This window comes from Balaenoptera musculus, chromosome 17 (genome assembly GCF_009873245.2).
Source record: "Balaenoptera musculus isolate JJ_BM4_2016_0621 chromosome 17, mBalMus1.pri.v3, whole genome shotgun sequence".
NCBI lineage: Eukaryota > Metazoa > Chordata > Mammalia > Artiodactyla > Balaenopteridae > Balaenoptera > Balaenoptera musculus.
Window position 1 is genome coordinate 29,766,375 of NC_045801.1, and position 23,215 is coordinate 29,789,589.

Genomic DNA, 23,215 nt, shown 5'->3' on the forward strand with positions numbered 1-23,215 from the left:
ATTTACTTTTTTTATACAGCAGGTTCTTATTAGTCATCAATTTTATACACATCAGTGTATACATGTCAATCCCAATCGCCCAATTGATATTGAGCTGCATGAGCTGCTTGTAAATTTTGGAGATTAATCCTTTGTCAGTTGCTTCATTTGTAAATATTTTCTCCCATTCTGAGGGTTGTCTTTTCGTCTTGTTTATGGTTTCCTTTGCTTTAAAAAACCATTTTAAAATATAGAAATTAAAAAAGAAAACAAAAATTATCTATAATCCCTTCTTCCAAAAGAGCATCACTTTTAGTATTTTAGTGTGTTTATTTCTATTTCTTAATGAATTTATACATTAAAAAATAAAATTGGAATCATAACAATTTAAGTATGGTTTTATTATTTTATAATTTATATTTATTTATAATTATTCTGTAACTTCCCTACATCATTAAAATAATATAAATATATAATACATTGTTTTTAAATAAACTATTTATTAGACATTTATTCCAATGTTTTACTGTTATAGATGTAATGTGTTTCAGGAGAAAATCCTAGAAGTGAAATTTTGGGTCAATAGTTTGCATATTTTAAGATTTTTTATTATTATTCCATATTACCTTATGGCAAGTTTATCATAATTTCTATTCATTCACCAGTAGTGCATGAAAATGCCCTAAATAAATAGATTTTGAGATCTAATTGAAAGGAAAAAATTAACGAAGACAAGCATGTCTTATATGTAGAGCGCAGAGATGAGAATAATGGTAGCTAATGGCCACTGTTTATTAGGTGATTCCATTAATCCAGTAAGAATTTGTTAATTTAGTAACTATCTCAATGAGATTTTTAAAATTTAATAATATGACATTTTCTACTCTCAGGTAGAAAGCTTTATTATCACACAATTCTAAATTTGTTCTTGGAAAAGATTGTGTCTTTGATCCTTAATTTTTCATGCCTTAGTACCCAAAGCATTCCAGGGACATAACTGAGATACTTAAAATACACTGATTGAATCATTTAGATACAGACTTTAACTTGAAAAAAAGAAGTGTCTGTTCAAAGCTTGAAACAAAGTAATAATGTATTATCAGGTTGTATTATGAGTAATCAAAGCTTTCTGCTTTCCATGAAACAATCAATCCATGTAACATGTGTTGAACTGGACCAGGAAATATTACAATCCCTTCCCTCCAATAGCTCAACTCCAGTAAGAAGATAGACATGTAAGCAGGATCAGCTACATAACATGTGGCACCCCATACAAAACAAAAATGTAGAGCCTCTTCTTCAAAAAATATGAATTTCAAGAGAGCCACATGGAGCTTTAAATGAACATGCAGTGGAAGTGGTGCTCTCATTTTGGACAGTTCTAGTGGTTCCGCTAATTAGCATATAGTAATCAAGATAAACCTGACTGCTTTTAGCAAAAATCTGCAGACACTGAATCAAATCTGCAGAAAAAGAAATAGACATATTTGGGCCTGCTGGATCCACCAGCTGGATATTAGATAGCATGTATTGCTTAAAGACTGAATCCAACATTTGGAAGGAGAGAAGAAAGTCATTTTCATGTATGAAGAAGAGTGAGGCAGACAAATGAGATGAACTCCAAATATGTTTGTGATTTTGATCCCTGATCTATGGCAGCCAAGAAAACTCACACTTTACTCTTTTTTTCCTAACCCAGTCAAGACAATATAATTCTGAGAAAGCAAACGAAAAATATTCCAGCACAGGACATCAATCATTTTTTTTACAATAAGAGTGAACAGACCAACAGACCTTTTGGTTTTTCTCATTTGGATTAACTTCAACGTCTAAAAGTTGCTAAGTAACACTTTTAATAATAAGAGATTTCAAGGCCAGGGAATTAATGATCCATGACCCTATTTAAGAGAAATATTAGTGCATCTTAAGGTGAGATGGCTGAATACAGTAATGGAACTTTGGGTAACACACTTAACCACTTTCATGTGCTACTTTTTCATTGCTGCTCAGGGTCAATTTGGCATGACACTTTTTTTCTTAGACAATTTACTGAGATTATTTCATTATTATCTCAAGTTAGCTAAGAATTACATGGGGAAAGAATAATACAGAGAGAATAACCACTGTATAGTCCTTACCATTTTGAAACAAAATTATTTCTGGATCTGTTAAGTATAAATGTTTAGAAAACACTAACCACAATTAAACTTTTCAATACATATCTCATGGGTTCACTTCAGTAAAACCAAACCAACACACACACACACACACACACATAAACTCCTCTCACAAACCTATTCCTGAGCTGGAAACATTTATCCAGTCTGCCCTGGACTTCAGCAACTTCGTTCTCCCCATGAAATTTAAGCCAAGGGCTCAACCACCACACAGAGAAGACACAACCTGGGCAGAGAATAATCTCTGAAGGTCTCCTGAAGCCAAACTTGGCTAAAACCCTGTCAGCTCAGGGTGAAAGGAAACTTCAAAGGAGTAAACAGGTCTGCGGATTAGTGGCCACAGGAATTTTAAAGATGAAAAAAAACCCCAAAACTGGCTTAGACTCATTCTGCTGAAAGCACAAAGAGTTTCAGGGAGAACATATCACCTTTTAAAACACATGTTCAATTTCTTTATAAAAGACATTGAATTTTTCATCTGAGAAACGTAAGTAGTAATTTACCTTCTAGCATCAGCAGTTAGACCCTCGAGTTCACACTGGACTACTTCTCACAGCCTCTGAGAAAGGAGACCCCGGGAGAGTGGAGAATGTTTTAGGGAACTCTGAAAGAATATCCTGGAAGCGTTCATTTTGGCTAGCATATGAAAGCCTGGGATTCTAGAGCTAGACTTTTAGAAATTCCTTGCAGAAATGAAAATTGCTCATGAATTGCTGAAATCTGAGGTTGTATCATTTCTATGATAAACCCAGAAGGTTGCTCTGGAAGAGTGACTTTTCCCCCTACCAATATCCAGGGGCAGATGATTGAGGATGATAGCACTGGGGAAGAAGCATTGTATGTTTAGAAATGTCCAACTGTTTGGCTTTCCAGTCAGATCTTTCTCAGTGGTGACCTGGCATCCGCCTTTCAGACATTTATATACTCTGGACATATGATACATTCATTGTAAAGAAATACCATGTGAGGTGTGATGTGAAATAACCCGGCCATTTCCCAATAAACTGGTCATTCTCACTTGCAGGTGGGTGACTCAACAATCTGAACTTGAGAATACATAACTAAATTCTCCTTCCTGTGAATTTTAAATAAATCTACAGACTTCATCACAAGGCAAGTGATATCTATGAGCTATAACTTATCAGCTGTGACAATGGGTAAACTATTCCCAGGTATGAACCTCAGGTTTCTCATCTGTGAAACGCTTCAACAATCTGTTAGGAGTGTTGAGAAATCCAATGAGCTAGTATGCAAAGTATTTCCTATACAGTATAGCAAATACTTAATAAAGAAAAGCCATAGGCATATTATTCATTATAATGTCAGGGAACCTTTAAGCAACAGCCAGCATTTTGCATGACTCAACAGGCTTCATAAAGAAACTCTGGTTAGCAGGTGCTGACACTCTCATCTCTGTGCAATTCAATGTTCATTACCCTGTATGTGGACAGACAGGTTCATACACAAGCTGATGGCTCCTGGGACTGCTGTATTCAAGGACAGTTCTAGCCTGAACTCTCTGCTGGGATGGGACCTTCCATTCTCAATTTTCTCTGCGACTTTCAACCATCAATGATCATTCTCTCTCCTTTATCTTCACCCTGTCTCTCTGTTCAAGGGTAATAAATGCCTCTTGACTGGCTCTGGTCTCTCTAGTCCTTTAAAAATTACCACAAGACCCTAAGTTTCACTCTACTAACTGTACTGCTCCTCACTGCACAGGCAGATCATCAGACAGAAACAATAATCTCTATGCACTGCTTCCAGATTTCAGATTTGAAAAAAAGTTAATTACAAAGAGGAAAACTGGGTGGTTGGGGACAAGGGTGGTAGGAAAATTTTATTTTTGTTTTTTAAAAAATATATTGCTAAAGGTTTGAATGTATTCTATCAAAATGTTAATAAATTTAAAATTGGAGAAGAAAAATGTGAGTTATTCTACTATGAAGACACTGAGGAAATGGGCAAAAATTATTCATATAACAAGAAACCCAAATGACCACTAAGTACATGAAAAGATGCCCAGCTCTACTGGTAGAAAGGAAAACGTCAATTGAAACCATATTAAAGTACCATTTCACACCCTTTCATTTGAAAACTTTTTCTCACACTGTACATTTCATACCCCTGACTCATTTATTTTGTAACTGAAAGTCTGTACCTATTAACCTCCCTTACCTATTGCTCTCATCACCCAACCTCCTTCCCTCTGGCAACTACCTGTTTGTTCTTGGTATCTATGACTCTGTTTCTGTTTTGTTGTGTATGTTGTTTTTTTAGATTCCACATATAAGTGAAATCATATGGTATTTGTCTTTCTCTGTCTGACTTATTTCATGTAGCATAATTCCCTCTGGGTCCATTCATGTTGTTGTAAATGATAAGATTTCATTCACTTTTGGGGATAATACTCTATTTTGTGTGTGTGTGTGTGTGTGTGTGTGTGTGTGTGTGTGTATCATATCTTCTTTATCTATTCATCTATTGATGGGCCCTTAGGTTGCTTCCATATCTTGGCTAATGTAAATAATGTTGCAATGAACATTTTTATATATGGCTATGCCAGTTACTAGTGAGAATGTGGAAAATTGGGATTCATATACTGCTGGCGGGAGTTCACATTACAATAACATTTTGGGGCAATTTGGTAACATCCATAAAATGGAAGCTGTGTATATTTGATGATCCAACAATTTCACTTCCAAGTATAACCCCAAGAAACTCACACATTTGCATATGGCACCTTATATAGGAACATTTAAGGCAGCATTTTTGAAGTAGCTTTTGTTAAAAGTCTACCAACCAGAGCAGAAATAAATAAATCATGGAATGTTTACATGGAAGAGCATAGAGAAGTGACTGAACTAGCTCTATACATATCAACAAGGATGCATCTTACAAATGCATTTGCAGGAAAATCTGGTTTTCAAAACACCTAGAGTATGAGGTCATTTACGTAAAGTTTAAAAACACACAAAGCAATATTGTATACATATGTAGTATATATGTATACATGTGTGGTAAAAATATAAAGAAATGCATGGGTTGATAGACAGCAAATTCTGGATAGAAGTTACTCCTTTTGGAAGGGGCTACTGCTAGGAGGGAGATAAAAGAGTCAGATACATAGGAGATGTCAACTGTATTGACAATGTTCTGTTTCTGAAGTTAAGTTTATTCATTTATTCTTTAAACTATTTTGTATCTGAAATATTTCATAATAATTTTATAGAATCTTTGAAATGTAAAGTCAGATTTGGTTTCTAAGGCGATCAAAACATGGGGGAAAGTAACTAACATCAGTTGGACATTTAATCTGTAAGACACTTTATATTTATTGAATACTTTAATCCTTATTGCTATCTCCCATTTTATAGGTGAACAGCTGGAAGAGGTTTAAGTACCTGAAAGATATTTAAGGTTATAACTGAGATTGGTTGGCTCCAAAGAGCTACAGACAAGACATTACAGGGAGAGGCGGAAAAGCTCCAACTCACAGAAAGGTCACCAAGGACACCCATAATAGTGGGCATGACAAGCCACTTTCCTCCTTCTGCTTTATCTTGTAAGTCAACACCTCTGACACTTTCATTTCTCATTTATTTACATGTATCTACCTCTAGTAGATAATAAGTCATTCAAGTTCAAGTTCTATGTCTGATTCATTGCCATAGCCTCATGCTGCAGTCAGTGCACAGAGCATAGTGGGTGCTAAGTACATGCTGGCTGGATGGGTGAATGATAGACAATAACACAGATATGCCAGTATGATCAGATAGAGACGATCTTATCATTCATTGCCATGAACGTGCTGATTTCAGCACATAAAAATCAGTATGGACAAGAAAAGGTAAATAAAAAAACAGAATACTTAGGCTCAGCTGCAAAATGAAAGGGAGCTACATGTTCTATTATGGGGAGCAAGGTAATTCCCTTCAAAGTGGTAATTAAAGAGATGATTCTAATTTTTGAAACTAGCTCCCTAATTAGTGTTTGACTTTTAGAATTCTCACAGGCCTTTAATTTATATATATTTTGTTTAACTCTCTATAGCTCACCCCCCAACCAACAAACCTCCAAAATCCTTTCTTAAGATCGAGGAAGTGAGTCACATAAAGGGTCAAAGAATTATAACTTACTCCTCAGAACATTATTTCCCTGTCCAAAACCTCAAAAAAAATTATGAAAATTTGTGAATTAAAAGTATTGATGTTATGAAAAAGGTTTTATATTCAAATGTCACCTGTCAGATCTCCCCTGACCATCCAAATTAAAATAGCAACCTCCTCCCCAATCATTCCTGTCTGTCTCCTTCCTCTGCTTTACTCTTCCTGGCAATAACATGGATCTATTTGTCTGTGTGTTAAGCATTTCATCCCCTCCACCCCTAAATTTTAATCTCTGACAGGGTGGAAACTTTGCCTTCATTATTCATGGATATATCCTTGGTGCCTGGAATAGTGCCTAGAACATAATAAGTCCTAAATAAGTAGATATTAAATGAATGAATGAATGAGAGTCAATCTTACATTTGCAGCAATAATCCTCAGCCAGATTTTCATTTAAAAAATGCGAGTCTCCCTCTGTGACTAGATTTATCCATATGATCAATATCTTCAAATACAGTGAACAGCCAAGAGATTTTTCTTTTTCCTTTCTTTTTTCTTTTTCACAGATTTATTAAGGTGAAATTGACATACGTGTTTAAGGTGTACAACCTGGTAACGTTTGAAATATGTAAACACCCATGAAATCATCACTACAATGAAGATAATGAACATATCCATCACCTCCAAAAGTTTCCTGTGCCCTTTTGTAACTTCTTTGCACCAATGCAACCAATGACCTGCTTTTTGTCCCTATAGATTAGTTTAAATTTTCTAGAATTTTATATAAATAGAGTAAGACAATATGTGCTCTTTTATGCCTGGCTTCTTTCACTCAGCATCATTATTTTGAGACTTAATATATGTTGTTGTATTAGTCTTTTTTTTTTTTTTTTTTTTGCTGAGTAGTGTTTCATTATATGAATATACCACAATTTGTTTATCCATTTACCAGCTGACGGGTATTTGGGTCATTTCCAGTTTTTGACTATTACCACAAAAGTTGCCAAGAACATTTGTGTGCAAGTCTTTGTGAAGATGTATTCTTTCTTTTCCCTTGAATAGATTTCTAAGAGTAGAATGGCTGGGTCTTATGGTAGGTTTATGTTTAAGATTTTAAAAACTGACCAACTGGGGACTTCCCTGGTGGTCCAGTGGCTAAGACTCTGCACTCCCAATGCGGGGGTCCCTGGTTCGATCCCTGGTCAGGGAACTAGACCTCACATGCCGCAACTACAAGATCCCGCGTGCCACAACTAAGACTTGGTGCAGCCAAATAAATAAATATTTTAAAAAATAAAAATTGACCAACTGCTTTCTAAAGTGATTTTAGTATTTTACATTCCCACTAGTGTATGAGATCCACATCCTTACCAATACTTGATATGGTCCGTTTTTTTCATTTCAGAAATTCTAATAGGTGTGTAGTAGTTTATTATTATGTTTAGTTAGTATATTGTTAGCATATTTTCCTGGGTTTATTTGTTATCATTATATCTTCTTTGGTGAAGTGTCTGTTCAAATTTTGCCCGTTTAAAAAAAATTGGATTGTTTGTTTTCTTATTAGTGAGTTTGAGCTCTTTATATTTTCTGAATACATTCACTTAATATGTCATTTGCCACAATTTTCCCCAAGTCTGTGGCTTGTCTTTTTGTTCTTTTAACAATGTCTTTGAAAAGCAAAAATCAGGGTTTCTTTACTGAACAAATTTACTAAATGCAATGCTCTTTGCTAGGATCTAATAATCCAGATGCTTACTTGAAAACAAGGCCCCGCCCTTCTGGGTGCTTACAGTCTAGTACAATGAAGAGCTACTATCAATCAATGCAGGGAAACGGGATTACTACTAGACACATGTCATTCTACTACCAATCCTGGAGGTGAGGATTGTACACTCAAGTAAGGCTGTGGCCTATCCTTGGCAGAGTCAAAGTTCTTAACGAAATCCCACAGATGGAATAATGTTGTAGAGACTGGAATAATTTGACTTGTCAGGTATAAAAACAAGCAGCAAGGGAACCTACCTCAACATAATAAAGGCCATATATGACAAACCCACAGCAAACATCATCCTCAAAGGTGAAAAACTGAAAGCATTTCCTCTAAGATAAGGAACAAGACAAGGAAGTCCACACTCACCACTATTATTCAACATAGATTTGGAAGTCCTAGCCATGACAATCAGAGAAGAAAAAGAAATAAAAGGAATACAAATTGGAAAAGAAGAAGTAAAACTGTCACTGTTTGCAGATGACATGATACTATACATAGAGAATCCTAAAGATGCCAACAGAAAACTACTACAGTTAATCAATGACTTTGGTATAAAGTTGCAGGATACAAAATTAATGCACAGAAATCTCTTGCATTCCTATACACTAATGATGAAAAATCTGAAAGAGAAATTAAGGAAACACTCCCATTTACCATTGCAACAAAAAGAATAAAATACCTAGGAATAAACCTACCTACGGAGACAAAAGACGTGTATGCAGAGAACTATAAGACACTGATGAAAGAAATTAAAGATGATACCAACAGATGGAGAGAGATACCATGTTCTTGGATTGGAAGAATCAATATTGTGAAAATGACTATACAACCCAAAGCAATCTACAGATTCAATGCAATCCCTATCAAATTACCAATGGCATTTTTTACAGAACTAGAACAAAAAAATCTTAAAATTTGTATGGAGACACAAAAGACCCCGAATAGCCAAAGCAGTCTTGAGGGAAAAAAACGGAGCAGGAGGAATCAGGCTCCCGGACTTCAGACTATACTACAAAGCTACAGTAATCAAGACACTATGGTACTGGCACAAAAACAGAAACATAGATCAATGGAACAAGATAGAAAGCCCAGAGATAAACCCACACACCTATGGTCAACTAATCTATCACAAAGGAGGCAAGGATATACAATGGAGAAAAGACAGTCTCTTCAATAAGTGGTGCTGGGAAAACTGGACAGTTACGTGTAAAAGAATGAAATTAGAACATTCCCTAACACCATACACAAAAATAAACTCAAAATGGGTTAGAGACCTAAGCATAAGACCGGACACTATAAAACTCTTAGAGGAAAACATAGGAAGAACAGTCTGACATAAATCACAGCAAGATCTCTTTTGATCCACCTCCTAGAGTAATGGAAATAAAAACAAAAATAAACAAATGGGACCTAATGAAACTTCAAAGCTTTTGCACAGCAAAGGAAACCAAAAACAAGATGAAAAGACAACCCTCAGAATGGGAGAAAATATTCACATACAAATCAACGGACAAAGGATTAATCTCCAAAATACATAAACAGCGCATGCAGCTCAATATTAAAGAAACAAACAACCCAATCCAAAAATGGGCAGAAGACCTAAATAGACATTTCTCCAAAGAAGACATACAAATGGCCAAGAAGCACATGAAAAGCTGCTCAACATCACTAATTATTAGAGAAATGCAAATCAAAACTACAATGAGGTATCACCTCACACCAGTTAGAATGGGCATCATCAGAAAATCTACAAACAACAAATGCTGGAGAGGGTGTGGAGAAAAGGGAACCCTCTTGCACTGTTGGTGGGAATGTAAATTGATACAGCCACTATGGAGAACAGTATGGAGGTTCCTTACAAAATTAAAAATAGAATTACCATATGATCCAGCAATCCCACTACTGGGCATATACCCAGAGAAAACCGTAATTCAAAAAGACGCATGCATCCCAATGTTCATTGCAGCACTATTTACAATAGCCAGGTCATGGAAGCAACCTAAATGCCCATCGACAGATGAATGGATAAAGAAGTTGTGGTACATACATACAATGGAATATTACTCAGCCATAAAGAGGGACGAAATTGGGTCATTTGTAGAGATGTGGATGGATCTAGAGACTGTCATACAGAGTGAAGTAAGTCAGAAAGAGTAAAACAAATATCATATATTAACACATGTATGTGGAACCTAGAAAAATGGTACAGATGAACCGGTCTGCAGGGCAGAATTTGAGACACAGATGTAGAGAACAAACATATGGACACCAAGGGGAGAAAGCCGCGGGGTGGTGGGGATGTTGGTGTGATGAATTGGGCGATTGGGATTGACATGTATACACTGATGTGTATAAAATTGATGACTAATAAGGCACTGCTGTATTAAAAATAAATAAAATTTAAAAATAAGAAAAAAAATAAAATAAAGAGCAGGATACAGTATCTGTAAATCTCTCTCTTCCTTCCCATTTTTCCACATAAGCACACCCACACTTTTTATTTTAAAGTTTTGTTACCTATTAATTATAGTCTTCATCACAATGTAAATTAATTTCAAACATATTTCTCTACAGCTACTGAGAGTGAAATTCTTTTCCCTCCATTTCAGGTAGTACCAAATATTCACTAAATAGTTAATACAATAGAAAAATGGAAGTACACCACTAAACTACTCAAGTCATTTACAATTCAGGAAAACTCTAGATAGGTGTGTCCTATTTCTTTTTTCCTTTTTTTTTGTTTTTATTCAAACAGAAAGTCACAAAAATTATAATCATCCTCATCAGTTCACTCAGTCCCATGTAATTTTTTTTTCTTCTTGATCTTTTGCTAGCACTTTTATGGATTCATCAGTTTTCCATTAGAGTTCTGAAAATGCTTATTCATTCAGTTCAGCAGTATAGTCAGTTACCAGAAACCTGTGCTTGTCAGAGTCTTTTCCATGAATTCCTTGAAAATGAAACCCTTTTATAGGAACATTTTTGCAAAAGCATCAGAGTAGGCCCAGAACTGTCTGTAAATGACAAAAGACTTAAAAATGACCATGGTTAAAGATTTGATGAAAGTTCATAATAATGCAAAACTATTATTCAACTTCCAAAACTATGTTGAATAATAGTGGTGAGACAAGACATCCTTGTCTTGTTCCTGATCTTAGAGGAAATGCTTTCAGTTTTTCACCATTGAGAATGATGTTTGCTGTGGGTTTGTTGTATATGGCCTTTATTATGTTGAGGTAGGTTCCCTCTATGCCCACTTTCGGGACAGTTTTTTTCAGAAATGGGTGTTGAATTTTGTCAAAAGCTTTTTCTGCATCTACTGAGATCATCATATGGTTTTTCTTCTTGAATTTGTTAATATGGTGTATCACATTGATTGATTTGCATATATTGAAGAATCCTTGCATCCCTGGGATAAATCCCACTTGATCATGTCGTATGATCCTTTTAATGTGTTGTTGGATTCTGTTTGCTAGTATTTTGTTGAGGATTTTTGCATCTATATTCATCAGTGATATTGGTCTGTAATTTTCTTTTTTTGTACTATCTTTGTCTGGTTTTGGTATCAGGGTGATGGTGGCCTCATAGAATGAGTTTGGGAGTGTTCCTTCCTCTGCAATTTTTTGGAAGAGTTTGAGAAAGATGGGTGTTAGCTCTTCTCTAAATGTTTGATAGAATTCACCTGTGAAGCCATCTGGTCCTGGACTTTTGTTGTTGGAAGATTTTTAATCACAGTTTCAATTTCGTTACTTGTGATTGGTCTGTTCATATTTTCTATTTCTTCCTGGTTCAGTCTTGGAAGGTTATACCTTTCTAAGAATTTGTCCATTTCTTCGAGGTTGTCCATTTTATTGGCATAGAGTTGCTTGTAGTAGTCCCTTAGGATGCTTTGTATTTCTGCGGTGTCTGTTGTAACTTCTCCTTTTTCATTTCTAATTTTATTGATTTGAGACCTCTCCCTCTTTTTCTTGATGAGTCTGGCTAATGATTTATCAATTTCCTTTATCTTCTCAAAGAACCAGCTTTTAGCTTTATTGATCTTTGCTATTTTTTTCTTTGTTTCTATTTCATTTATTTCTGCTCTGATCTTTATGATTTCTTTCCTTCTGCTAACTTTGGGTTTTGTTTGTTCTTCTTTCTCTAGTTCCTTTAGGTGTAAGGTTAGATTGTTTATTTGAGATTTTTCTTGTTTCTTGAGGTAGGCTTGTATAGCTATAAACTTCCCTCTTAGAACTGCTTTTGCTGCATCCCATAGGTTTTGGATCATCATGTTTTTATTGTCATTTGTCTCTAGGTATTTTTTGATTTCCTCTTTGATTTCTTCAGTGATCTCTTGGTTATTTAGCAACGTATTGTTTAGCCTCCATGTGTTTGTGTTTTTTACGTTTTTTCCCTGTAATTCATTTCTAATCTCACAGCATTGTGGTCAGAAAAGATGCTGGATATGATTCCAATTTTCTTAAATTTACTGAGGCTTGATCTGTGATCCAAGATGTGATATATCCTGGAGAATGTTCTGTGCACACTTGAGAAGAAAGTGTAATCTGCTATTTTTGGATGGACTGTCCTATAAATATCAATTAAATCTATCTGGTCTATTGTGTCATTTAAAGCTTCTGTTTCCTTATTCATTTTCATTTTGGATGATCTGTCCATTGGTGTAAATGGGGTGTTAAAGTCCCCCACTATTATTGTGTTACTGTCGATTTCCTCTTTTATAGCTGTTAGCAGTTGCCTATGTATTGAGGTGCTCCTATGTTGGGTGCATATATATTTATAATTGTTACATCTTCTTCTTGGATTGATCCCTTGATCATTATGTAGTGTCCTTCCTTGTCTCTTGTAACATTCTTTATTTTAAAGTCTATTTTATCTGATATGAGTATTGCTACTCCAGCTTTCTTTTGATTTCCATTTGTATGGAATATCTTTTTCCATCCCCTCACTTTAAGTCTGTATGTGTCCCTAGGTCTGAAGTGGGTCTCTTGTAGACAGCATATAGACGGGTATTGTTTTTGTATCCATTCAGCAAGCCTGTGTGTTTTGGTTGGAGCATTTAATCCATTCACATTTAAGGTAATTATTGATATGTATGTTCCTATGACCATTTTCTTAATTGTTTTGGGTTTGTTTTTGTAGGTCCTTTTCTTCTCTTGTGTTTCCCACTTAGAGAAGTTCCTTTAGCATTTGTTGTGGAGCTGGTTTGGTGGTGCTGAATTCTCTTAGCTTTTGCTTGTCTGTAAAGCTTTTGATTTCTCCATCGAATCTGAATGAGATCTTTGCCGGGTAGAGTCATCTTGGTTGTAGGTTCTTCCCTTTCATCACTTTAAGTATATCATGCCACTCCCCTCTGGCTTGTAGAGTTTCTGCTGAGAAATCAGCTGTTAACCTTATGGGAGTTCCCTTGTATGTTATTTGTTGTTTTTCCCTTGCTGCTTTCAGTAATTTTTCGCCAGTTTGATTACTATGTGTCTCGGCATGTTTCTCCTTGGGTTTGTCCTGTATGGGACTCTCTGCGCTTCCTGGACTTGGGTGGCTATTTCCTTTCCCATGTTAGGGAAGTTTTCAACTTTAATCTCTTCAAATATTTTCTCGGATCCTTTCTCTTCCCCTTCTGGGGCCCCTATAATGCGAATGTTGTTGCATTTAATGTTGTCCCAGATGTCTCTTAGGCTGTCTACATTTCTTTTCATTCTTTTTTCTTTACTGTGTTCCACAGCAGTGAGTTCCACCATTCTGTCTTCCAGGTCACTTATCCATTCTTCTGCCTCAGTTATTCTGCTATTGATTCCTTCTAGTGTATTTTTTCATTTCAGTTATTTTATTGTTCATCTCTGTTTGTTCTTTAATTCTTCTAGGTCTTTGTTAAACATTTCTTGCATCTTCTCAAGCTTTGCCTCTGTTCTTTTTCCGAGGTCCTGGATCATCTTCAGTATCATTATTCTGAATTCTTTTTCTGGAAGGTGCCTATCTCCACTTCATTTAGTTGTTTTTCTGCAGTTTTATCTTGTTCCTTCATCTGGTACATAGCCCTCTGCCTTTTCATCTTGTCTATCTTTCTGTGAATGTGGTTTTTGTTCCACAGGCTGCAGGACTGTAGTTCTTCTTGGTTCTGCTGTCTGCCCTCTTGTAGATGAGGCTATCTAAGAGGCTTGTGCAAGTTTCCTGATGGGAGGGACTGGTGGTGGGTAGAGCTGACTGTTGTTCTGGTGGGCAGAGCTCAGTAAAACTTTAATCCCCTTGACTGCTGATGGGTGGGTCTGGGCTCCCTCCCTGTTGGTTGTTTGGCCTGAGGCATCCCAACATTGGAGCCTACTTGGGCTCTTTGGTGGGGCTAATGGTGGACTGTGGGAGGGCTCACGCCAAGGAGTACTTCCCAGAACTTCTGCTGCCAGTGTCCTTGTCCCCACGGTGAGCCACAGCCACCGCCCGTCTCTGCAGGAGACCCTCCAACACTAACAGGTAGATCTGGTTCAGTCCTCTCTGGGGTCACTGCTCCTTCCCCCGGGTCCTGATGCACACACTACTTTGTGTGTGCCCTCCAAGAGTGGAGTCTCTGTTTCCCCCAGTCCTGTCAAAGTCCTGCAGTCAAATCCCACTAGCCTTCGAAGTCTGATTCTCTAGGAATTCCTCCTCCCGTTGCCAGACCCCCAGATTGGGAACCTGACATGGGGCTCAGAACCTTCACTCCAGTGGGTGGACTTCTGTGGTATAAGTGTTCTCCAGTGTGTGAGTCACCCACCCAGCAGTTATGGGATTTGATTTTACTGTGATTGCGCCCCTCCTACCGTCTCATTGTGGCTTCTCCTTTGTCTTTGTATGTGAGGTATCTTTTTTGGTGAGTTCCAGTGTCTTCCTGTCAATGATTGTCCAGAAGCTAGTTGTGATTCTGGTGTTCTTGCAAGAGGGAGTGAGAGCACGTCCTTCTACTCTGCCATCTTGGGTCTTAATGTGTATCCTACTCTTTAGACAGCCTAAGGAATAGAGTCATGAACTAAGAAGGGTGGGTAGAACATTTTTTAAGTGGGTAAGAGAACATTAGAAATATTGAACCAACATGATTGATGATTAATCATTTCTAAGGCTTGATAGACACAGTACATCAATGGTGACTACCAGATTTTGTGCCAAAATTACTGAAAGAATAAAATGCTGCTATTGCTAGAAATGTAAATTTCAGAAAGAGTCCTAGTTTTGAGTTAAGGATAAGTTTGATTAAATAATTTGGACAGACAGCAAGACATTCAACAGGAAATGTCCAGTAGGCAGGGCTAAGCATGACTAGTGCTTAGAGGGGTCATCAGGACTAGAAGAAACCACTTATGAGTCATCATCAAAAAGGTGAACCTGAGATTAGATCCATTTTTAAAGCAATGAGAAAATAAAAACAGTGTGGGGTAGAAAATGAATACTGGAAAAAAAGACCTAGAATTGTCATCTCATACAAGCATTGAGTTACTTTTAACTCTCTTTTGCAGTGGGGAAAAAAACACCCACTTTTTACAATATCTGATGTGGTCAGTAGGTACCTGGTTGACAAATGGAGTATTCACAGGTTTTCAAGATAGACTATACCATTGTCTGAGAATTCAAACTGGAAAAAGCCTTTCTTGTGTGGAGCCACATATGACCGAACTATTGTCTTCAATCTTAGTTACAGTTCCTGGCAGAGAGTAGGAACTCAAGCTATGTTTGTTAGATGACCAGATGGTTCTCCTTGTGTTCTCAGCCAATTCAGTAAGTCTGCTCTCTTCCATGTGTAAGCCAGATGGCTGAGCAGTTACGTGAAATTTTAGCTATATAAAACAAAACAGTTTAAGTCACTGTTATTGTCTATTGTGTACCTTACTTGTGTTTTTATTTTCTAAGGTAAATATTCTGTATTTACAAAGAAAGTCCTATGATGGTATGATATCAAGACATACATTTTGGAGAAGATAAATGAGGAAGTATGTCATATGGCTTCCTTCTCAATAAAAGTAGGTGGAGTTATTTGTTCTGAGTGGAAATATTTGCAGAAACTGGATGTTTTGTATAGTGGTTGTGGAGAAGGGTACTTAAGAGCCAGTAAAATATGTATAAAAAGGTTGTAGAACATCAACTAAGTTGTATATATCGTGGATTTTCAGTGAATCACGATGGTTCTATAAATTTTTCCAGAAAAAAAATCTATCATTATGGGAAATGTAGAGAAGGGGGACATTGAGAATACTGCCTAGTTAAGCAGATGGAGACAGTATAAAATTTGACACTCACAAGTTGGACCACGAAAGCTCTCCCTCATTGCATTTCTTCATATCAGAATCCTACTTGTTCTTTTATTTTGTCAGTCATCCATGGGTTGTGTTCATCATGTATGGATCACTGTACTGGGAAAAGCAAGGAACGGTAACTCTAGTGAGGAGACATGAATTAGGATATGCCCACGTTCAGATTTCTATAAGTGGGAAGATGTTTGATTAATGGAATGCTCAACTTCAGTTGAGAATGGCCACAGATGAACTACCTGTCTTCCTTGGGTTGTTTCTGCTACTCAGAATTATCTCCTGTTTTGGGAGAGGTGGCCCACAAACAGTCATAGCTAATTGCTTTAGTTCCCCCTCCACTAATCACTAACATGGCACAGTGATTAAAAGCACGAATTTGGGAGTCAATGAAATCTATGTTTAAATTCTGGTTTTGTTGCTTACTATTTTGTATAAGTAATATTAAATTAATTAACATCTCTGGTTACCCATTTTTCATCTAAAGTGAGGGTATAATATTCAGGTTGTTATAAGTTTTAAATGGTTGTTAAAGGATTAAATGAAGTAATACACCTAAAATACCTAGCTCAATAGCTAGAACAATTTAAAAAATTGTTATTGGCTTCCTGGCCTTCTAGAATCCCTGACCTTCTTATTACATGGGGAATTTATATTCTCCCATTCTCAATCTAAGGGATGCTCATGATCTTGAGATTTAGGACTCGTATAAACACTCATGATTCAGAATAGCAAGACTTTAGGTATTATAGAAAATTGTCACTTGAGAAAAAGTCTTAAATTTGTTTTTGGTTATCCTGGAACACAGCAGAGGTTTAGGAGAGGGAAATCAGTGAACAAAACAGTGAGACTTACACAAGGACTGATGTTATTAAGGAAGAAGCTAAGTTTACCCACCAGCTACAGGCAAAAGCAGCTGCAAAACTGCAGACTTCCCCATCCTTCACACCTATCTGCTCTTGCAAGGTCTGACCTCCCCACTAAACTTACTATAGAGAGATCAGAGAAGTAAAGAGTATACGTGGAGAAATATATGGGTACAAAACTTCCCCAAAGAGACAAAGCCTAGAAGAGGCTGAAATATACATGTACCGTGCTCAGTTATTCCTCAGTCTTGAGAAAGATATGAATGTAAGATAGATAAAGAAATGGAGAACATTTCTTCCCAATACTTCTCAGAAGGTAGGAATTCTCGTTTTACTGGCCAAGTCAGGAACATGGAGCATTTGAAAGGATAACTGATCTTATACTTCTGTGTTTCAAATGGGGATGACTTAGGAGAAGGAAGGGAACCTTTCATCTTTTGGTTTTGTGTCTTGTTCCTATTTGGTAAGGAATGGCCATGGCCATTCATTTAAGTACTGACTATGACTGCTTTCACACACAGCTGAGTTGAGTAATTGTAACAGAGAACATATGGCCCACAAAACCAGAAAAGTTATCATCTGTCCCTTTATGGAAAAAGTTTTCAGACCCTGGACCTGAATCAATTACCCAGGCAGAACAGGGGTAGCCTTTTCCTTCTTTTTCGTCGAATAGCACGAGAATCTCCAAATGGCAATGGTCAGTCACATCTCTCAGTTCAATGCAGCAGTTGCTATGCCCCGTGGTGGAAGTGTTTCTCTCTTGGGTGCTAAATTCTCCAACCAGCAAAGTGCAGAGTTTGGGGGACTGGGAGAAAACTTTTTTCAAGTGAGTAATAAGGTATAATAATGGGAGGTGTTATGCCTACATTCACCCGTTTCCAGACCCAAGTATTCTAACTCTGGGGGAAACAGCACCTCATCTCAGTCACTGGCTCAGAGTATATGCCGCATCCCAACCTTGCAAGGTGTTGACTGCCAACTGGTGCTGTAATTGAATCTTTGATAGCTTTTATTTCATGTGCATAATGAGGTACGTGGTAAGACTAGTGAGCTCCATGGTGATTGGCCCACAGGTTCATCTTTTTTTTTTGGCTGAAAAATGAGTTTCTTGGTCAAGATATTTGTGTAGAAAACTCCAATAGAGAAGAATTTTAGATGTATTTTTAGCCTAAGCATGGTGGGTAGGGGAGGCAAATCCAAATTCAAAACTATCTATTTCATAAAGACAAATCACTGTCTCTTCCACAATTGCTGTGTTCTTAATGGTTGTGTTGCCTCAAAATTCATATGTTGAAATCCTGATCCTCAAGGTGATGGTATCAGGAGGTGGGGATTTGGGGAGGTGGTTAGGTTTCTTATAAAAGAGATCTCACAGGGCTCCCTAACCCCTTCCACTATTCGTGTGAGGACACAGCAAGAGTCTGTGACCCGGAAGAGATCCCTCACTTGAACATGATAGTACCCTAATCTCAGACCTGCAGCTTCTAGAACTGTGAGGAATAAATTTTTGTTGTTTATAAGCTACCTAATCTGTGGTAATTGTTTTTAGAGCAGCTCAAACAGTCTAAGACAATGATGGCAGGGCTGCAATATCATTTCACCAAATAACTGGCTGGTTCTCCAAGGATTCAATTTTGGTGTCTTTAGAATATGGCATACCTAGAAGTGGGGGTAATCTGACTTGGCTTGGTGAGAGCAACCTATACTGCTGATCTTGCATAAAATACATTCCTGCCATCATGGCACATTCATGAATCCACTAATCAGACATTAGGGGGACTGGGAATGGGGTTGACTTCATAAACACAGGGTGTATCATCTTGTTCATATTATTACTGAAAGCCTCTTCCACAAAGGGGACCTTTAGTGAACATTCACTTATGATGTAATTATTCTCACATTCTGTGCCCATTCTGAGAGAACCACCCACGTGATCCTTTCCCAAACCTCCTTGTCACTAATCTGCAAAAATTCTTCCCTCTGACCAAATGGCCAAACCATGCCTAAAGATCAGTATAAACTCCTACCTTCAACCACGTGTGCTTCAAGGCAAAGTAAGCAACAAAAGTATCAGGGGTCCTCACTTTGCATATAACCATGCATATCGTAACTTACATGCACAAATTTCAGTTATCTCAGTTTAGTTAAATAACAACAATCCCCCAACAGCACAGTTCAAATTTCAGTTCCTATGGTCCACTGACCCTGAGAGACTGCATAAAGTACAAACTTCACTACCAGCTCTTCAGTCCACAAATCACTCTGTAAGCAACAAATCATGTCACTTCTTTCAAAGTCTATCAGTGGTCATTGCTCATCTGTTATTCTGTTTACACACAGCAAAGTGTGTCATCTGTTGCCTCCTTGTCTCCCAGTGATAAACCCATGTGACTTACAAAAACGGATAATTGTAAAAGGAAACTGGCCTACGAAGATGGATGTGCCGCAAAGAAACAAAAACTGATAACTCTGCAAGTGAAATTCAAGTAAAATGTAAATGGAGTTATGGAAGAAATGACTGACCTTTGGAATGTTGACATTTTTGCCATTTGAGAGACTCTAGATATGAAGTCAGAGGAACTTAGTGGAAGCAAACTTATGGGCATAAGTGAGGAAAGTGGTTATGACAAGAGATAAAGATAATTTCAGAGGAAGTGATGCTGACAAAAAAAACACATCACAGAGGTAACTCTCAGAGATATTTCATGACAGTGTAAGTGCAGAGAATCAAATGTTAGAAGGATAAAAAGGAGTATGGCAATTCACCAAGGTGTAGAAACATGCTCTTTCCATATCGCAAGTTATACAAAAAGGAGGCGGCAATCACTGTTCAAACTACTCTTGATAAACATTTTTTTTTAAACAAAAAAATAAAACACTTTAATTCTCAATGTTTCTAATATTTTAAATTACAGTATATTACATAAATATCAGTGTTACTATTTTTTATTTACCCATGCATTTATAATTGACAGTAAGAGTTTTTAATGTTTGACCAAAATTTTTAAAGGTCACAGAATTTTTTCCTATTGATTATTAACATTGCTTTTCAAAGTTACAGCTTGCATGGTCATTTTTACAGTCCTAAGCTACTGTACAAAGAGACATATTAGTAAGATTCTGCCTATTAGGAGGATATCATTTCCCATGTTTCATCCAAGGTCTATACCTGGACAAGCTGGAGAGCCTACTCTGGCTTCAGGCTGTACTCAAAATAGCAGCCTTTTGGGTCACTTAATACATTGGTCAGAATACTAAACCAAAACGTGTCATGTATTGTCTTGAAAGTCCAAAGAGATCTGACAAATGATATCACTAGTTTTCAACATATAGGATGATGGGTATAGCAACTTGTATTTCAATTTGGAGAGAAAATCCATGCAGACCCCAGACCATGGATCCCCAGAAGCTTAACCAAGGTAGAAAATCCCTGTATTTTGGGGAAATTTTACTTCCTTCCTTTTGTCCTACAAAAACATCGATAATATCTGCTACTTCCTGTTCTATAGATCCTATCAAAGTGGTGTGATAAATGTAGAGGATCAATGGGATATCCTGAAGGACTCAATTATGTATGAGAATTGTAGAGGTGACCTAATTCTAGGCACAGTAGAAAAGGTTACTGCTATCCCTGATGAGTGAAAGGAAATTGCTTTTGGTATTTCCTATTTATCCAGCTAGAGAGAAAGCTTGGTGTTCTGTGCCATCAGAAACATTTGAACCAGCAGTTGCAATTGGCCTTGCACACTTTAATTACTGTTGACCCTCAAACAATGTGCATTGAACTGCATGGGTCGTCCACTTATACAGGGATGTTCTTCAAAGGTTATTACTACAGTACTAAACGATCTGTGGTTGGTTGAATCCGCAGATGCAGAGAAACCGTGGATACGGAGGGCTGACTTATAAATTATACGCAGAGTAACGCCCGATTTGCTCAAGGGTCAACTGTATTTATTGCTAATATTTATGCCTTCTATTTCTTTTTCTTCCCTTGTTGGGCTAACTATGATGTCCACTACAATGTAAGTGGTGACAGTGTACATTATTGCCCTATTTCTAATCTTACATAAAAAGCATTTAGTATTTGCCTTTAAGTACAATGTTAGCTAGCAATAGGATTTTTGTAGATGTCTTTAGAAGGTTGAGGAAATTTCTTTTTATTTCCAGTTTGCTAATTTATTTTTTCTGATTAGGTATGAAATTCTGTCAAATACTTTTACTGCATTTATTAAGATGATCATATGATTTCCTCCATTTTTTCTGAAAAGGTGGTAAATTACTTTCATTTTTGGAGGGATTTTTTAATAGTTCATTCATTTGTATACATGTATTTTGCTTTTTTTCCAGTTGAGAAATAATGGCCATACATCACTGTATATAAGTTTAAGGTATACAGCACGATGGTTTGATTTACATATATTGTGAAATGGTTACCACAATAGGTTCAGCTAACATCCATCTTTTTGTATAGATACAATAAAAAGAAAAGAAAGAAAAAAAGAATGAAGGAAAAAATGCTCCTTGTGATGCGAAGTCTTAGGATCTACTCTCTTAACTTTCCTAGATACCATACAGCAGTGTTAGCTATAGTCAGCATGTTGTACATTACATCCCTAGTATTTATTTAAATATCTTATAACTGGAAGTTTGTACCTGTTGACCACCTTTATCCAATTCCCCCTCCCCCTCCCCCCTCCCTCTGGTAACAAGTCAGATCTCTTTTTTCTACGAGCTCAATTTTGTTTTACTTTGGGGTTCCACATATAAGTGAGATCTTACAGTATTTGTCTTTGACTTAGTTCACTTAGCATAATGCCTTCAGGGTCCATTCTTGCTGTCACAAATGGTAGGATTTCCTCATCTTTTTATGGCCTCATAATATTCCATTGTGTATATATACCACAATTTCTTTATTCATTCATCTATCAATGGATACTTAGGCTGTTTCCAGTCTTGGGTACTATAAATAATGTTGCTATGAACATGGGGGTATGTGTATCTTTTCAAGTTAGTGTTTTCATTACCTTTGGATATATTCCCAGAGGTGGAATTGTTAAATCATATGGTAGTTCTATCTTTAATTTTTTGAGTGTATTTCATACTGTTTTCCCTAGTGGCTGTACCAATTTACGATTCCACCAACAGTGCACGAGAAGAGTTCTCTTTTCTCCACATCCATGCCAGCGTTTGTTACCTCTTGTCTCTTTGACGATGGCCATTCTAACAGGCATGAGATGATATCTCATTGTGATTTTAATTTGCGTTTCCCTAATGACTAGAGACGTTGAGCATCTTTTCATGTACCCATTGCCTTTTGTGTATCTTCCTTAAAAATGTCTATTCAAGTATTTTGTCCATCTTTTAATTGGGTTATTTGGGGGGTTTTTGCTATTGAGTTGTATGAGTTCTTTATATGTTTTATATAGTAACCCCTTATCAGATATATGGTTTGCAAATATTTTTTTCCATTTTTTCACTTTGTTGATGGTTTCTTTTGCTGTGGAAAAGCCCTTAATTTGATGGAGTCCCAACTTGTTTATTTTTTATTTTGTTGCTTGTGCTTTAGGTGTCATATCCAAAAAATCATTCCCAAAACCTATGTCAAGGAGTTTTGTTCCTATGTTTTCTTCTAGAAGTTGCATGATTTCAGGTCTTACATTTAAGTCTTTAATACATTTAAAGGTAATTTTTGTGAGTGGTATACAATAGGGGTCCAGTTTCATTCTTTTACATGTGAATATCCAATTACCCCAGCACCATTTATTAAAGAGATTGTCTTTTTTTCCAGTGAGTATTCTTGGCTCTCTTGTCAAATATTAGTTGACAGTATATGCTTGGGTTTATCTGAGCTCTCAATTTTGTTCCATTGGTCTATGTGCCTATTTTAACGCAATAGCATACTGTTTTGATGATTATAGCTTTATAGTATAGCTTAAAATCAGAAAATGTGATATCTTATGCTTTGCTCTTCCTTCTCAGGATTTCTTTGGCTATTCAAGATCTTTTGTGGTTCCATGTAAATTTTAGGAGTGTTTTTTCTACTTCT